Consider the following 20,079-nt stretch of genomic DNA (forward strand, 5'->3'; position numbering starts at 1 on the left):
TGTTATAATATTATATAACATATTGTGTTACATAATATGTTATATATTTAAATTGTATTATATAAATATGCAGTAATATAATACATGTATATAATAGTCAATTTATGTTTTGCCTCCTACTCCTGTGAGAAGACAATTCTCCATGGGGCTGATTTTGTTTATATCCTGTTCTTACAAAGATGCTCACATAATAAGCACTCTTTTCTGTTGTTTCATTATTTTTTTGAATTAAGATTTTTCTTATTTAGTCATTCATTCATTTGGTAGCAACAAATGACTTTAATTGGAGTTACCCATAAGACTGTGGGTTGGAGGTTATTTGCAGTAGCAGGGACAGCTTACAAGAGTCTACACCACTAGAAGAAACACACCTCCCTCTCCCAGCAACCATTAACTACTTATAGATCCTCGGGACTAGATGGGACCTCTTGAACCCCCCACTTCCCCAGCAACTCTTAAGCGCCTATAAGTCCTCAAGTAGGAGCGATTCCTCCGGAGTCTGACTCCATGACAGAATGCCAATTGCCCCAATGTCATGCAGCTGTTGCTCAAGTAATCACAACTGCCCAGAATCTGAGAGTGGAGCGGTCACATGCTATCAGGATGGCAGTGTTCCACAGCCATGTCTCCAGCTCTTGCATTCTTCTGTCCCTCTCGTCCACAATGTTCCTTAACTCTTGGAGATGGAGATATGAGTGTCTTTATTAGGGCTGAGTGTTCAACCATCACTTGTTCTCAACACTTCGACCAATTGTGAGTCTCTGCATTGGCTGCTGTCCATTACAGTAAAAAGACCTCTCTGACCAAAGCTGATATGAACACTAATCCATGGCAATAAATACAAATGTTTAGAAGGCAGTTTGACGGGCAGCGAGTTGTCTTATATGACAAAAACGTCTCTCTGCAAAGCAGAAGGCAATTTTTTAACAGTCAAAATAATAAAGACAATGTCTCTCCACAAGGCAAGGTATTCGTATTTGCTTGATGCCCAGTACAAAAGATTCGTGTTTTCTAAAAACAGACTTCCCCAACTGTGCTGCAAAGTGAAGGCTTCATGACATCCCTCCAGGCCACTTCACATTTTCCCATGGTACTTGGAAAGCAAGGGGGATCCTGATATGAACACAGAACTAATTAACTGCTCATTGTCATTGGATGATAGGACCTAAGAGTCTTGTCCATTTTGTCAATAGCCATGAAACTGGTAGACAAACTTTTAAGGTTGGGAATATAGTAAATATTGAGAATTTTCAAAGTTCTTTATACCTGTTCCTTTTCTTCCATATTAATTTATGTCTTTACTGATATTGTATATATGTGTGCAAATGTGTTATGTGTGTTTGCATGCATGTGGGCATGCACAACTGTAAATGCCAGAGAATGATGCTTAGTATCCTGCTATATCACTCTCCACTCTATTCCTTTGAGACAGGGTCTCCCACTGAACTTGGAGTTAGGCTAACAGCAGCAAGCCCTAGGAATCCTCCTGTGTCTGTCTGCTGCGGTACTGGGGTTACAGGCACACATATAACCATGCCTAGCTTTTTTTACATGGGTTATATTATATGAATTGAGGTTCACATGCTTATGTAATAACTGCTTTTCCCCACTGAGACATCTCTCTAGTCTACTTATATTAGTTTTCAACCAGATATGGCATGACTTCAGACTTAAATGCTTTTGTAGTTAGAAAATATTTTGAATAATGTTTGAAAACAGTATAAAGATAGTGAAATTTGATTTCACATAAATATTTGTATATAAAACCAACACTTTAGGGAACAAAGTCCACACAAATGCTTATATAGAATACTAACACCCCAGGGACCTACTCTGTAAACTTAGTACTGAATATGTTTTAAAACAGACTTTTTCACATTTTGGAAAATGATAAAGAATACAGACCATCTATATCAAATAACAATTGCCACAGGGTTTGGACCAGCATGCAGTAATCAAATATTAATATTTTCCCACAAAACATTCATTCAAAATATTTTAAAGAAAGACTATAATTAAGTTCATTCAGCTCATTTGGAATTTTCTTAATAAGTTACAAATGACTTTGACTCATCAGCATTTAGAGAATTTCAAAACTGTAGACAAGAGACGACGGACCTCAGTTCTTCACCCAAGTTCAAGATTCAGACCCTCACATTATCCTGAGAAGAAAAGAAAAAAGAAAAAGAAATATTTGCAAGCATTTTATTAATGTGTTTGGCCTTTTAAAACCAGACAGGACCAAAATGAAGTTCTCTAATGTGCTGATAAGCTTCCAAATCACATGTACTAATTTGAGTGTATTTGTGACATGTGTTATTTTATCATGCTTCCATTTTGTAAGCCTTAAACATTTCAGAGCTTCCCTGATCAAAGTGGGAAACGAATAATAAAGTCATTTGATGAATTCAGATACGAAAAAGGGCACGTACCAAAATTAGATGTCTAGCCAAGGATGACTGAAAAAAAGAGCCTGGACCGGAACAAATCATGTCTGGAAGGTCGAGCTATTTTACAGCTTCGTTCTCTCAGCAAGAGTACGAATTGGAAGGCTTGAGCTCTGTGCACAAATCACGTTCATGGAAAACACAGAAAGCAGGGAGTACAGGAAGCCTTTGCGCCCTGTTTTGCAGCCAAGGACAGAGTGAACAGGCAGGTAAGCCTGAAGCTGGCATGAAATGAGTCGAAAACAGATGAGAACATGCTCACTGAGCACTGGTCTGCTAACATAATACCTGTCCCTTTAGCTTCCAGCACGACATGCAGCTCTGAGGAGGGAGGAGTTTCATATCATTCACTGACAGTTTTCCTGAGAATTTTTTGTACTGGTTTCCTAATTTTAAAAAAAAAGAAAGAAAGAAAGAAAGAAAGAAAGAAAGAAAGAAAGAAAGAGAAGAGAAGAGAAGAGAAGAGAAGAGAAGAGAAGAGAAGAGAAGAGAAGAGAAGAGAAGAGAAGAGAAGAGAAGAGAAGAGAAGAGAAGAGAACTCTCAAGGCTGGGAAGATAGTTCATTAGTTAAAATGCATTCTTTCCTTTTTGTTTTTTTTTTTTTATTTTTATTTTGTTTTCAAGACAGGGCTTCACTGTAGCTTTGGAAACTGTCCTAGAACTAGTTCTTATAGACCAGGCTAGCCTCGAACTCACAGAGATCTGCCTTCCTCTGCCTCCTGAGTGCTGGGATTAACGGCGTGTGTCACCACTGACTGGCATGGTTAAAATGCTTTCTGATCAAGCATGAGGGACTGTACTGGAATCCCCAGAAATCATTTAAAAGCCAGACATTGGCATACACACCTATTACCCCAGTGCTGGGGGACTGGGAGCAGAAACAGCTGGATCACAATAGGCTTGCTGACCAGCCAGCATAGCTAAAAGGAAGAGTTCCAGGTTTAGTGAGAGATGCTGTCTCAAAAAACATAATGTTGGAGCCCTAAAGGAAGACACCAGTCTTGACCTCTGTCCTCCATATGCACAAGGATGAAAAAAATTACACACACACACATACACACACACACAGAGGCTCTCTCTCTCTCTCTTTCTATCTCTCTCTCTCTCGAGCGCACACACATCACTTAGATTGGATAAACATTTTTAAAAGAAAGAAAAAATGCAAGATGGTTAAAAACCATGAGCGTGAGTGACTGAATGAGAAAGTTCTTGGGGACATGCATTTGCTGCCAATTTGCTAGTAAGCGCTGTTATATGCATTTCAATACAGAAATGAGTGACATGGGACTCCAGCCTGGAGGGAGTTGCCAATGTAGTGAGAAAGATGGTTATATAAGCACATAATTAAAGTGCAATTGTATACATGCTGCTGTTGTGACTCGGAAATCAACCACCAGACCGTGTCACTATAAAAACTGCTCTGCAGGAAAGGAAGGGGCACCATATTTTCCGAACCAGAAGGTGGAAATAACTCATCTCAATTCCAGAAACTGCTGAAAATTAAAGACTTGTTTTACATTCAAATTTAAAGTAAGCTGTCATCTGAGCAGTCCAAGAGGAGAACAGGCCCTGTCAATCCGTGGAGAGGAGAAACTGGATCTTATGTCATAAAAAGGCCAAACTCAGGAAGCTGTAGGACGGAATAATGACGTAGACCTTAAAAAGGGTCATGGTGGTGGGTTCTGGTTGGTGTTTTCAATAACACATAAAGAATCAGCCACTTATCGAGACTAACTCTGTAACTTAGAAGCACTGTCTCCTAGTTTGGAGACTTACTTCCTCCTTTGTCACTAGAGACAAAAGCCTGAACTTGGTAGTGCAGAAGGAGAGGGGAAAGGTAAAACTAGCATTCCCTTGTGAGCTCTGTCCTTACTCAGCAGAACTGCCATCAGCCCACGACTCGACAGCAGGCTAACAAAACCACAGTGCGAAGCACACACCTCCTTGTTGCAAAGGCCACACACCCAGCTCTCACACAGTGCAGACTGGTCAATAACTTGAAATGATAATTTCATCTATTGGCTCTTTCAGTCAACTTGATACGAGGACTACAACACAGGCCTCGGGTTTGGGTGTGGGCTCTGTCAACAGCTCAAACTATACTTTCTCCTTAGTATCCCAAACTATTTTTTTCATATTATCCAACACTTAAAAACATAAATCCAAGCACCTAACTAGGTATCAATTACTTGGCAGAACAATAAACTTATCAATCATTAGAAAATGGCATCTCAGGCTGGAGAGATGGCTCAGTGGTTAAGAGCATTGCCTGCTCTTCCAAAGGTTCCGAGTTCAATTCCCAGCAACCACATGGTGGCTCACAACCATCTGTAATGAGGTCTGGTGCCCTCTTCTGGCCTGTAGACATACACACAGNAAGAAAGAAAGGAAGGAAGGAAGGAAGGAAGGAAGGAAGAAAGAAAGAAAGAAAGAAAGAAAGAAAGAAAGAAAGAAAGAAAGAAAGAAAGAAAGAAAGAAAGAAAGAAAGAAAATGGCATCTCATGGACAGTATTTTGAAGAATGTAAAATTGCAAGATGCCAAAAACAATTAGACTCAGGAATAAGTACATGCTCTTGTCAGGAAAACGGAAAGTATGTTTGTGAAAATGCAACTGAGATGACAGCAGAAGCAAAATATAAGATAATTAAAATAAACGCAATGCAATTAGAATCCACGAGCACGCATGCCCACATGCACACTGCCACATCAGCCTGAAGAATTCTGACTGCTGCCACACACTCTGATCCTAAAGTCATGGCTATGTGCATCAGGCTCTCTGCTGATATTAGATGTTGACCCCAAGTCAACACCTTCCTCTACTACTGTTCCATGAGTGAGGGAAGACAAATATTTCTAGGGTAGCCTGGTAGGGTCACTACCCACAAAAGGGTGGTCCATTGATTCACTCAGTTCCTGGAGGTACAGAGATGCATGAAACACGAGATGAAGGGCTTCAGCTGCATTCCTAGTGATAAAAATATAGCTTCCCTTTGCCTTTTGCTCCTTTTCCAACTATGTCTTGATTTTTCTATGTATTCCTGTGATCTGCAATAAATCTTAGTTCCATAAATCTAAACTAACCAAAGGTTCTTCTTCCTCTCAACAGTCTCTGCTTGTCCTGCTCATGACCCACTATCCTGCCAAATATTCAACAAGCCATAGTAAAATTTGCTGATACTAGTGGACCACTGGACTCCAAAAAAATGCTAATAAAGCATTTGTATTATGAAACTTCCACACTGATTCTTTTTTTCCCACTCCGGGTTCTTTCCTTCATTAATTTGATATAACTGACCATATGTAGGGTGTTATACCCTCATTAATCTGTAAATGCCTTCATAAATAAATCTTTACTCATCTCAACAGTATTTTGGGTGTATCATAAGACATGACATCAAATAGTTGCTGTTCTATAATACATTTTAAAGAAAAATGTATTAGAGAATTTGAGTTTGGGGAAAAAAAGGTGGTTAAGAGCACATATTGCTCTTTCAAAAGACCTTAGTTTGATCTATGTAAATTGCTGACAACTGCCTGTAACTCCAGCCTTAGGCTAATCAGATGTCCCATTCTGTCTTTTTTGAGAACCTGTACTCATGTGCACAGTCCACACATAGATATGCATACACACACAAATATTGTTAAAATAAATTTTAGAAAAGAATTTGGGCATGAATTTTTTCATCTCTCTTACATATCCATCCATTAGTAGGTCAGTCACACTGATAAGTTTTATTTTTGTACACTTAGATATTGTGTTATCCATTTTGTATTTTTCTTAATTTCTATTATTTATTTTAGGCAACTTCTGACATGGTTCCTAATGGTCCTCACCTATTGACATCTACACTCTTGTCTATAGTCATTATAGTTATATTTACTTAAGTGGGAGAGGGACAAGTAAGTAATCAACTAAATATGGCAGAAGTGATGGACTGTCACTTCTGAGATTGTCTTACAAAGTCACATGTCTTGGTGACATGCTCTCTTTTTCTGGCTTTCTTGGGGTACTCCTTCTTGCCTCTCTCTTCTTCCCATGAGGCCAGATGCCATGTTCTGAGCATCTCTATAGTGGGACACACATAAAAGGAACCTGAAAAAGGCTTCTGACCTCATTATGATATGAGGTTTCAATCCAATAGCCCATGAGAAGGTAAATTCTACCTATAGCCTTGAATGTAATATAGGAAGTGAACCTGCCAGCCAGTCTGGGAGAGTTTCTGAAGAGAAGGACGCGGCTTATCTACATCAGAATCCTGAACTACAGAAACATTAAGATTTGCTGCCATCAAGTCTGAAGTAATTTCTTACTGAGTGTTGCACTAACTTTACCTGGGGAGGGGAAGGTACATGAAAAAAAGTCTATTCACCTCACACAAGGAATCAATGACAAGCCAAAGAAAGAATTCCACCCTGTCTAGCTTGATGAAACAATGAGTTGATTAGGGTTACTGGCAGGAATGTAGGTGCTTATTTACAGCACAAGTTGGGGTTTTAGTTACAGAAGCCTGGGCAATTTTGAAGCAGCTACACCACTGAAGAAAATGCTTCTCTCTGAACAGCCATTGACTGACTGCCTTATGTATCCTCAGGGAACAGCAAGGTCTCTTGAGCCTCTACTCCTAAGTAACCATTAATCACCTACGCTCTGGAAAGGTCAAAGAAACTCCATGGTTGGTCAAGTTAGACTGTTGGATCATACTTTGGTTTGTTACAAAGAAGAGAGTAGCTGTTTATGTCTCCTCAAGTAAAAAATTCTCCCAACATCTAAATGGATTATTACTTTCTTCCATGTCAAGTGAAAGAAACCAGAAAATAATACATACATCACAAGTAAGTAATCCAGCAACTCAAATAGAGTTCTCAAGGACGCATAAGTCATAGAAACAAAGGGAGTGGGGGAACATTCCAGCTCAAGATATTGTGTCTATATAGATCAGAAATTTTGGTCAAATAGCTCTAGACATACTAAAGTTACATAACCTTGATGAGAAATGGATCTGATTATTCCAATGGAATCAAAACAAGTGAGGCTGATCTATAAGACTCCATTTAGGCAATGAAAAAGCTGGGCAGGAAATAATTTCCTTAAATGGATGGAGCCTGGGCCTTGGTTCATATATCTGGTCTCATCATCTCTTCTTTATTTATGATTCTGAAATGAACTTTAAACTGTCTGAATAAGAAGATAATGAGAAGCCTCACAAATTAACGGCTATGCAATTTCATTTCTCGAACACTTAGAGCCTGCCATCTCTCAAAACAACTTTAATTACCACAAAAATAGCTCCAAAGCACCATGGTATTTCAAAACTTAACAAAAAAACAGCTTGAAGATGGGTAAATGTGTGTCCAAACTGATTTTTGATGGATTTTATGGATTAATTAAATATGTGTATATGTATTTATGTGTTTAGACTTTAACTTCGAATTTCTCTGCTTTCTAAGCAAGTTTCCCCAGTAAAAGGCTTATCCTTCTTATACATCTTGAAACGCTCCTTCCCCATCTTCTAAGGTTCAACTAAAGCATTCTCATTCAAATCCCAGTACATTTGTCACTTGTAGTAGTAAACTTACTGGCTAGGTGATTAATAGGAATCAGGAAACTGTCTTGTGTGGGAGTTGAACTAAGAGCATGCATTCATATATTCATCTGATGTACTCAACCACTGTTGAGCAACCTGACAGATATGTTCCCCTGTCGAGGACTACAAGTAGCAGAGTGCTACATAAAAACCTGACTGCAGAAAAGGTTGTAAGACTGTGTCTCCTAGAAATGACATGGAAGCTTCACCCATAAGACTTCAACGAGATGACTACCTAAAGAAGACCTGAACAAGGTCATTCATCATGGAAGGGGGAAATCTGATGGACTTCACCCTAGGTGAAGCAATATAGGCAATAAATAAAGGAATGCTGAGAGGAGAGTTAGTCTTCCCCAGGGGTATCCAATACCAGCTGGTCAGACCTGAGACACGTATACAGGCAATACTAAATGGACTCCGTAGACTGTATTTATATATGTATTCATTTGTATAAATATGTAACAATAGTGGATAAAGAGAAAGAGCTCCATGAATTTGAGAGGGAGTAAGGGGGAAAATGGGAGGGTTGAAGATTGCAGAGGTGGGGAGAGGCGTGATGTAATATATTTTATCTAAAAATTCAAATTAAAAGAAACCTGAACCTGGAGATAGAAATATTTGGGTTTTTGTGACCCCTCTTCCTTCAGCCAGGCAAAGAGGACCCTTTGTCCCTGGACACTGTGATGACTTTCTTCTACCCTGGAAGAAGTCCCACTGCTCTGTAGTTACCATGTCAGAGAGACCACACAGAGCTAGAGATGCTCACAAAGTCTTTGAGATGGCCCCACCTTCAATTCCTGACTGACAGAAACCAACAGAGAGAGCACAGGGCACACCACCTTGCTGCTGTCAATCAATCTTCATTGTGAGTGAGAAAAAAGAACCTATTATCATTTTGAAAGCCCCAGCCGTGGGGTGGCTTGACAGCCAGCTATAGATAACAACACCATCTTTGACCAAGAAGACCATTTGGTTGCATCTTCTGTCTCCTCTCCTCACTCACTCCCCTGGTCACTTCAAAGAGCGGAGTCACTGAGTAGGTCCCCAACTCCCCAACCCTCTACTCTGGACTCACTGTTTACTCCTATTGTAGCTGCATACTCAGCCTACTGGAGCATCACTGGCAAAAAGAGAAAGACTGTTTTCTCCTCAGGCCCCGGATAAGTATAGCAGCATCCACCTGACAAAATACTTGGGTACCTGTGTTCATCCAATATAGCATCGTGTGACTAGCTCAATCCACATTTCACCCTTGATTCCAAGGTTTTGCTTCCACACACACAGCTGTTCTTAAACACCCCCTCCCCCATTGCAGTCCTCCATGTTCCAGGCTTCAGTAGGAACACAGGTACGTCCACGCCTTTTCATTTTCTCGCTGAAGCCTGCTTAAACTATTTACCATTGGCAATGCAATTTGGGGACAAATTCTAAACCTATATCAAAAGTGAAGACTATTTTGTCTTTTCAGAAGCATTCTAGGGACATTGAAGTATCTCACACTGGTAGAGTGCCTGTCTGGCATGCACACAACCCTCAGTTCAATGCCCAGTATCCCATCAAACTGAATGGTATATCTCACACCATAATTCCAGCAGTGTGGAGGTGGAAACAGGAAGATCAGAAGTCCAATGTCATCCTTGGCTGTGTATCTAGTTCAAAACTAAGTTGACTTACATGAGACTTTGTCTCAATAAAAAAAAAATAATCATAATCAGTTTGCTTAAGGAGGTATATTACTCAGCTTCATTAAGTGGGTGTGGCAGTGTGGGCATGTGATCCCACCTACTAGAGAGGCTAAGGCAAGACTATCACAAATCTAAGGCCTGCTTTGGTTACAAAGCTTGGACAACTTAGGAAGACTGTGTCTCCAAATAGCAAGTTGGGGAATAGCATTTAGTGGTAGAAAGCTTGCTTAACCTGGAGCCATGGGTTCAATTCCCAACACTAACTACAACTAAAAAAAAAAGTATTCATCTACCCTATACTATGAGCCATTAACGTTACATTTAATCCACGAGTAATTGCTTTCACCTAGGAGAATTTCTGTTAAAAGCTTGGCGATTTACTAGATAATCAGAGGCGCACATGTACATAGCCACATATGAAGACAGCTGTAGAAAAAGTCTTCAGAGAAAGAGAGACAGAGACAGACAGACACACACAGAGAGATAGAGAGAGAGAGAAAGAGAGAGACAGACAGACACAGAGACACAGAGAGAGCTTGCTCCCCTATATGGAAAACAGCTGTGTCAAATTACTTTCCAGTAAACCACATAAACAACTAGCATGCACATCAACCAAATTGATAGATGGCAGGTTATAAGTGGAGCAATCAGCGCTCCATCAGTGAATTTTCCCAGCAGGACCAAGGCAACCTGACACAGCAGGCATCTCTCAGGCTCAGGGGGCAATTGCAGCAGCACGAACCTAACCTCAGAAAAAGGCAAGTTGTTTTCCTGCACAGGTTTGGATAAAAACAGCACTTTCTAAAGAGCAGTGTGCTTTAAGAGAAAGGTCTTATTATTTCTGCGTCCTTGTTTGTTGGTTTCAGTTTAATTTCGATTTGCTTTGCTTGAACGGGGTCTCGTGTGCTCCAGGCTTACCTCAAGCACACAATGTAGCTAAAGCTGACTTTGCATCCTTGATTCTTTTGCCCAAACCTTCCAAGCCAGGTGTCTGCATTCCAGGAGTGTGCCACCATGCCCAGGGAAAAGCATTTTCAGGTTAAATAAAGCTTCCCCCAACACAGTACCACCTCAGCCTGCCAATGTCATGACCTTGGGATGGCACATGCCTCCACTACATAGCAAGCTCAAGGCCAGCGTGGGTGACATGAGACTCTCTCAAAAGTCTCAAAAAAATTTAAAAATCAAGTAAGCAATCTGCCATATGGGGAAGAGAAAACTCTGGAGATGGTACTATCTCATCCGAACTCGTTTCTGCTCACTATCAGCTTTGTGGACACACAAGCCACACAACTTCTCTTGTATCTGAGTCTTTTGTGGTGAAGTAGAAATCATAATACACACGATAGTGGTAGAGGTTAAATTAGATACTATCTTAAGCTGCCAGATCTGTGCCCAGAACATAGTAGGCATTCAATAATTAGAAATATTAGATATCGACATGATTACAGCTGCTTCTTAGCTCACAGTAAGATTTTTATCTAGACAAATGCATTGTGCGTTGAGAGTAGCCTAAGTAAAGACTGTATCTCATAAATGCAGTCTACCAAATATTAGAGTTTAATTGCCCAGCACACGGCAGGGTCCTGACTGTTTACTCTCAGGAGTTTGTGACTAACTAGGAACTGCGGCTCACTGACGCTGCCCGTCTTCTCAAGAGGGTATCTTAGCACCACATCAGTAGCCTGGAGAAAGATCAAAGGTCACAATGTGAGGGTGATTTGTAGCGCATGCATATGGCTTTGCACATCAAGATGTCAAAAATGTACAACTATATCATCATGAATTGGGAACCACTTGTAACTGCAAATATACGTCTTGTTCAATTTCATTATTGTTTTCCATTTTTGAAACATTACCTTTATATTATTAATATTATAAAACATGTTAATACCCTAGTCTGAGAGTCGAGAGACTTCCTTCTAATCCCAACCTTCCTCTCTGTACAATACATGATCTGTGTAACTTGTTTTCCACTGTGAGCTGTTTGGTTGAAAGGAAAATGAAATGATTAAATTCCCCAATGTTGTCTCTCCTGACCTGAACAGTCTAGCAATTCAATGACTCCCAGTTCTCTTGAGTCTAATTTGTTTTGTTCATCCAAGAAAGGGGCCTTGAACAAACCATCACTGCATGTTGTTAAGGTCTAGGGACAAGTGGTGTGCCGGAGAATGTTTATCTACAGGCTCTCTGGGTATATGTGGAGGCGGGGTAGGCTGACTCACGGGAACAATTTTCTTGGTATACATATTGTCACTGTGGTCAATTTCAAGCTAGTAGTGGGGACATCAATAGAAGTGGAGTGGAAGAGAGAAAAGCACACAACTGGCTCTCGTGGTGCTGATCACAGCACCTCACTGATCACAACGCCCCAATAGACGCTAATGTTCATCCTTCGGCTCATACTCAGTTCTACCATGTAGAAGACAACGCCTCTGGTGGACTTGGAAGACCCTCAGTCAGTAAGGTACTGACTGAAAGATCTGAGTTCAGTCCCCAGGATCCCCCTTTGAAAAACGAGCTGGACAAACAGGGTAGCACACACACACTTGCAATCCCAGCACAGGGAAAGGAAAGCAGATGGCCCCCTGGGCTCCACAGCCAATCAATATGCCCTGATTGGGAAGTTCCTGAACTAACCAAGTGAGAAAGCCTCTTTCTGGAAAAGAAAAACAGAATGGACCTAAAGAGCTATACCAGGAGTTATTTTCTGGCTTCCACATACCACACACATGTGTACCTGTACACACACACACCTCTTCCAGTTGAGTCAGAGATGAAAGTAAGCCCCTCTTTACCACACAGAATTTAAAAGGGGGCTGGGAGAAAAAAATACTCTCTTGGTTATTATTACTGAACCACAAACTGAACCCTATTTCCTTACATCCCGTTCCGTTTCTTCTCTGCTTTTAAATCTCCCCAAATCTCAGCTCACGACAACAAAGATAAAACATCAGTGGTTCTAAGTCAGAAAATGAGCGAAAGCAAACTTGGTCTCTGTCTCAACCCCAGGAACATTGGAATTTGCCAAGCCAACTGTCTCTCTCATTTAAATAGTCAACTGTCAGTAATAAAGAATCAATTCAGAATACATCGCTCCCACAGTTGCAGTTTAGAGAGGGCCAGGATGCGGAATAAGGCCACAAGTGAGAACCTGGTGCAAACATGTTTTAACACCTGATTCATCATCTGTCGTTCATCGGGAGCATGAAAGACCCATAATCCTCTCTAGGAGAGGCCCTTAGGATGTAACTCACAGCTTATTTTCTCGACAACCTGACACCTTTGATCATGGGATTTCTCAAGCTGCAGAGATTTGAAAGTGGTGAGGAGCCAGGGTCCTATTAAGAGCCGTGACAGCTTCTTCCTGACAGCCCAGCTGGCTGCTGTGTGCAGCGCCTCCCAATATTCACCTTAGAGTTGAGAAGACCAAATCCTACTAGGTGCACCCCAGTAAAACATTTGAGGTTCCTGAATTGTCATCCAGAGTCATCATGGAAAAAAAAAATCTGTCTGATCTTTCCCTTTGGTAAGGAGGACACAGGAGGCATTTGAAATAGTCTCCTCAGAAGGACTGATAGGTATAATCCTCAATACCTAGAGAAGGTGCTCACAGGAAATCATTCGTTGCAAAAGTCATATCTCAAATGTCCTAGACATCAAGGAATTTATATACAGAATGCCTACTAAGCATAAGGTGTTCGGGGATGAAGCTTAATAAAACAGAGGATGTAACTCGGTTGGTAATGCTTGCCTCCCCTGTGTGAAGTACCCAAACTGGACTCTCTACTTCCTGCCTGTAATTCTAGCACTCAGGGGATAGCAACAGTAGGACAGGAAGTTCAAGATCACCTTTGACTACATTGGGAATTTGAAAGCAACCTAGGATGCATGGGAAAATGTCTCAAAAATAAAAAAACAATGGCTGGAGAGATGGCTCAGTGGTTAAGAACACTGGCTGCTCTCCCAAAGGACCCTGGTTTGATCACCAGCGCTCACACAGTTGTTCAAGTCATTTGAAACTCCAGTTCTAGGTGATCTGATGTCCTCTTCTGGCTTCTGTGGGTACTTCATGCACACGGAACACAAACACATGCAGGCATATGAAAATCTTTTCAAAACTGTGTTTAAAGAGCCATGAAACAAAATGGCAGGTATTGTTCCACTCCACCCAGATCCCTTTACTCAGTCCAGCCATCCATCTCGCAGATGCTAAGAGGGCTTAACCGTTGATGAGTTAAAGCTGTCTCTAGAAAAAGCACCATTGTCTGATTGGAAGTTGTGACACTAGATAGAGCATTTCCCACTGTGGGGAGCTGATACCCATTAACAGTGAAGCCAGCTGTGGGGTGAATTTGCGCTTCTGAGCACCGTGACAAGATCCTGATGAGAGAGATCCCCAACTGAAATGACACCCCCACATGACTCCTTCCCTGTCTTGTCTCAGTTCACCCCATCTTCTTCGCCCCAGAACGCTTCCTCTATCAGGCACCTGCACAAGAACCCACAGCTCCCCGTTTGTTCCTAAAGCGCTTAGCTTAAAAGAGACGCTCCCCTCTAAAGAGTCCACATCAGGGCCTGGAGAGATGGCTCAGCGGTTAAAAGCACCGTCTGCTTTTGTGAAGAACCCAGCATTGGCTCCCAGCACTCACATGGTAGCTCCACTTCCAGGGAATATGATTCCCTCATCTAACCACTGTGGTCACCAAGCAAGCAAGAGGTGTAATACACATACAAGGAAAACACAAGCATAAAGTGTATCAATTTTAAAAAGCGTGTGAATCTCACCCAAGGGAGTAGTCTCTTCATCCTCAACAGAAGATGTCCTTACAGCCCCACCCCTTGCAATACTGCCTTTTCCATTTTGACTGAGGAAATTAACCCTTTATTGTCTGTTAAACCAGCAGTGACTTTCCCTAAAAAGTGGGTGTTAGGTCAGAAGGACCCACTTAGGCCCTTGCTTCAAATGTGGCAAGGAAGGTCACTAGGCTTGTGTCTGCCCATCTACCTAACCATGCCCTAAATGTCACCAAGAGGGCCTCCAAGGGTCATCAAGCTTCCCAGGACCTCCATTGACTACTGTATCTTTACACCCTTTAGTCTGTAACCTTTAGGCTATCCTCTCTATTATCCCTGACAACATACGCTGGATGTCCACTTCCAAGACTTTCACATAGACGGATCCTGATACTCAAGATTCCTGACAACCAACCTGGACTGGTCTGCCCCAGGGACTCAGAGACAGTCCCCACCTTTTTGCCCAGATACTCACTACAGACTTGGCCTGCCTTCCCCCTCTTTCCTGACACTCACTTTAATATATAGATAACCTGTTTCTTTACAGTCCTTTCCTCTCTGCTGGCCAGTCTAACACTGTCTCACTCCTCCATTTCCTGTTCCAGAAGTTATCAGACTTTACCTTCCAAAGCTCAACTCTCCTCTCCCCAAGTCACCTGTCTTAAATTCTCTCTCATATCAACCCATAAACAACTCACTTTAAGCCACCTTGTCCATCTCCACTCCTTATCTCTGCCCTAATAGCCAATTTCCTCCTCTTATAGATCCCTAACTATTTGCTTCTGATACTCTCCCTATACCAAGCCATGTCTGGACCTTTTCTTTCCTTTTATCCACAAACAATTCCTTAAGCTTGAAATCTCCTTTCAGCTCCAGCCCTCTGCCTCCCAGATCTATACAAACCTTTCAGTCCTTACACTTCCTACATCACCTTTGTCCTTGTTTATCTCTCCAAAAGCGCTATGTAACAATGTCCCTGGCTGACCTCTTATGTACTCTTGCCACAGCCTCTCTGCTCATCTCTGAATCTAACAAATTAACTCTGGGATCCACTCTTACAATCTATTGATCCGCTCTTACAATCTATTCTCACAAATATCTCCCTCAACTCCTAACTTACAAAGGGCTCCAATCTCTTCCAACATCTCAAATTCTATTCCTCCAAACTTCTCTTATCGAAAACTCATCCCTACATTCCTTATTGTCGTCCCCTCAATCCCTCCACACTTACCCATTTACTCCAGTGTTCCCAAGACCCCCTTCACTCCTGCCCAGAATCTCTCAAAACACCTCCTCCCCATCCCTCTCGCACACAGCCCTATAGCTACTTCTGCCTATACTTTTTATAAGGATGGCAGCTCCTTCTTATCACACATCAGACTGACCCCTCCATTATCTGCACCCTCTGGTGCCTGTTCTTTTGAGTTCATGGGTTTCCCACAAATCTCATCTCTCTTCTCACACTCCTACTTTTCTTCTGCACAAATGATTGCCAAGCATCCACTGACAACTCAGTCCCCTACAGTCAATAATTGTCCAGATATCCTCGGTCATCAAACTCTCTGAACAAATCCAACACTCTCAATTACAGGACATAACTAAACCCAAGCCACCTCCTCACTGACACACACATTCTCAGGGCCAAACCCTCACTTGGGTCAAGGTCATCCAATAAACTCTCTCCTCCACTTCATTGGTGCTTCCCTTCAATGCCTCCCACTGCTTTCTCTGTCCCTCTCTTCTAAGCCCTCCATTAGCTAGACCACATCTCACCACCCACACCCTAGTTGCCAATGTCACAACCCCGCTACTGACTGTTTGTTCCCTTGACCATCTGAGTCCCCTTTTGGGAACCAAAGCCAAGTTCTCTTAACCTTTCTACACCAGCCTACAAAACCTGCTAAAGACTGTCTCTCTCACCATTTGCCAAAAGCCTCCCCAATCATCCACGTCCCTACAGTATTACAATTTCAGAAACCACCTAAACACCCCCAGGAAAGACTATTTTGATGTTTTAAAAAGCCTCTCAAATTATATTCTCCCTACACAACCAGACCCCACTAAGGTCTATTCCCTTATTTGGCCACTTCCTCCTCTTGAGGCTGACTACCAAGGTCCATCTATCAAAGTATTGAAGTCCAGCAATCAAAAGCCCCCCCCCCTTGGCTCATCTAATTAACATGTCCAGTTAAAATTAAACACCTCATCCTAACATAGGGTTTCCCCTTATATCTTTATAAGCCACCATTAGCCTCTGTGCCATGTCTGTTTCCTCTCTTATCAGAGGCAGTCCTTTGTCCCTTTGGGATGAATATCTCTGCCCCCCTCCTTCATTCCCATCTCCTTCTGTCTCATCCTCTCTCCTGTCTTTGTCCCTGATTCCCTGCTCTTTGTCCTTCTGGGGCAAATAAACCTTTGTGCTGAGAACTTGGTCTTTGGAGTCCTGAGCTGATACTTTTTCTTTCATACCTGTTCTTCCAGCAAAGTTCAGTTCCTAGCACCTATATCGAGAGGTTCACAACTGCCTGTACTTCCAGCTCTAGAGAGTCTGATAGCCTCTTCTGGCCTCTAACGGCACCCGCACTCATGGACAGTCTCCAACTCAGATGCACAAATATACACGTAATTTAAAAAAGAAATAATTCGGGGAGCTGAAGAGATGATTCGGTGGCTAAAAGCATTGGCTGCTCCTCCAAAGGGTCTGAGTTTTATTTCCAGCATCCATATAGAAGTTAACAACCATATTTAATTCCGACTCCTGGGAATCTGACATCCTCTTCTGGCCTCTAAGAGCAACAGACACACATGTGGTACATAGACACACATGCAAGCAGAGCACTCATACCCAGAAACTGTAAATAGATTTAAGTTAAATCATGTTTAATAAAACAGAAAAAAACAGGGTACAGAACATCAGTTGTCTATGAGACACCAGGCAGGCAAATATATGCCATTGTCATCTCCAAACAGGAGGAAGGATGGGGAAGACAGAAAACATAAAGAAACAATAGACAAAACTTTTCAAATCTGATGGAAACTTTAAGTCCACAGATCCACACAAATCAAGGAAAATGAAGAAAACACCACCAATACCCTTCATTCACACTGTAAGGAAGAAATACTAAAGTTTACAAGAAGAAAAAAATAATCACATAAAGAACCAACGGCCAGAGAAGCAATGCCAACAGATTATACATGAGAAACCATGCAAACCAGATGTTAACAGAGAACACTTTTAAAGTGATGAAAACAATGAGCATATGTATAGTTAAGTGAGTTTTTTTTCATCCGGGTCACCTTAGAAGGTTATTAGGCACTTTGGAGACATGGTGAAGAGGATAAACACACAGGGGAATGATGCAACTGTAAGGCAAGAACACAAAAGATCACCAATACCAGAGGGCGTGGCAAAGGTTTCTTGTCCCTTGCAGGTATCAGAGGGTGTATGGCTCTGCTGGCATCTTAGTTTAGACTTCTGGCCTCTAGAACTATGAGAGCGTTTGTTCCGGTTTTATTCATTCGTTTATTTACTTTCACTTGTTTCTTTGTTTTGTTATTATTTGTGTGTGTGTGTTCCTGTGTGTGTAGTATGTGTGATAGTGTAGGTGTATGCATACCATGATGTGTGTAAGGAGGTCAGATGTCAGAGGACAGTTTTCATTCATTCATTCATTCATTCTCTCCTTCCGCCTTGGTTTGTGGAGATTGAACTGGGGTCTTCAGGCTTGGAAGACAAGGGCTTTTACCCACTGTGCCATCTCACCTGCCCTATTTGTCTCTTTTCTTTGAAACAGAGTCTCACACTGTAACCCAGGCCGATCTGGAACTCACTATGTACTCACTCAATCCTGCCCCGGTCCTCCTGCTTCCGTCTCCTTAGTGCTGGGAGGAAAAGCATGGGTTACCACACTCAACCTGTTTCTGCTGTTTGAAAACTCCGAAGTTGTAGTCTCTTGTGAGAAGGACCCCAGGGCATTACCAAGAAACACTACGCTGGTGTTGATTTCAGGGTGCTAGCATCCTGATCCTCTGCAATTCTTATGGCAGACAGAAGTATTGGCCTTCTGGAAGGCCATGTTAGCATGGTTATTTCTTTATTCTCCACAGGCCGACAGAAGCATGCTTCTGAACCTGTAAGAGAGAGGGTCAGACTGCACTGTGATAAACTCAGAAAGAAAATGCAGCTTCTTTTTGTCCCAATACAATGGCCTAATCAAATGCTTTTTCTCTAACCTAAGCTCTGCAAAATCCTTCAAAGAAGAGAAACTGTGGGAAAAAAAAAAAAGATGTGAGTAACACTAGGACAGATTTTGGAAATTAATTCTTTTAAAAATATGAAATTAATTCTGTTAGAAATTGGCTTAAACCCCCATTTTAAGATAATTTTTTATTTAATTTAATTTCTTTCATTTTACATTCCTACCACAGTTCCCTCCCTCTCCCCTTCTCCCCCCTCCCCCCCCCCCCCCCCCCCCCATCACATTCCACATCCACTCTTCAGAGGGGATAAAGTCTCCCTTGGGGGAGTCACCAAAGTATGAGATACAAAACTGAGGTAGGATCAAACCCCTGCCCTCTGAATCAGGCTTGACATGGCATCTCGCCATAATGAATGGGCTCCAAAAAGTCAGTTCATGTACCAGGATAAGTCCTGGTCCCACTGCCAGCCGCTCCCACAACAGATCAAGCCACATAACCATCACCCACATTCAGAGGGCCTAGTTCATTCCCATGCAGGTTACCCAGGTGTCAGTCCATAGTCCCTGAGCTACCACTAGCTCGGGTCAGCTGTCTCTGTGTTTTTCCTCATCATGATCTTGACCTCCCCCCCACCCATCCCTCCTTACTCTCTTCAACTGAACTCCAGGAGCTCAGTCCACTGCTTGACTGTGGGTCACTGCATCTGTTTCCATCAGTTACTAGATATAGGTTCTATAATGGAAGTTAAAGTGGTCATTAATCTGGTTACAGGGGAAGGCCAGTTCAAGGATCCTCTCCGCTATAGCTAGTCTTATCTGGGGTCATCCAAGTGGATCCCTAAGAGTTTCCTTAATACCAGGTTTTTCTCTAACCCCATAATGGCTCCCTCTATCAAGATGTCTCCCTCTCTGTCCCTCCCCCAACTTGGCTATCTCAATCCCTCGTGTTTCCATCCCCCATCCCCTCCCTTCTGGCATCCTGCAAGTTTTACCCAGGAAATGTTAACTATTTCCTTTTCCTGGGGCCCTCTTGCTCATCTCTTTTAGGGTCCTCCTTTTCACCTAGCTTCTCTGGGGCTGTGGATTGTAGCCTAGTTACCTAATATCCACTTATGAGTGAGTATGTACTGTGTTTGTCTTTCTTGACCTGGGTTACCTCACTCAAGATGTTTTTTTTTTCTACTTCCATCCATTTGTCTGTAAATTTCAAGATGTTATTGTTTTTTACTGCTGAGTAATACTCCATCATGAAAATGTACCACATTTTTTAATCCATTCGTAGTTGGGGGGTAGCTAGTTTGTTTCCAGGTTGTAGCTATTATGAATAACACTGCTAGAAACATAGTTGAGCAAATGACCTTGTAG

This window comes from Alexandromys fortis, unplaced genomic scaffold (assembly GCF_014885135.2).
Source record: "Alexandromys fortis isolate MF-2015 unplaced genomic scaffold, M_Fortis_MF-2015_v1.1 scaffold_120, whole genome shotgun sequence".
Taxonomy (NCBI): domain Eukaryota; kingdom Metazoa; phylum Chordata; class Mammalia; order Rodentia; family Cricetidae; genus Alexandromys; species Alexandromys fortis.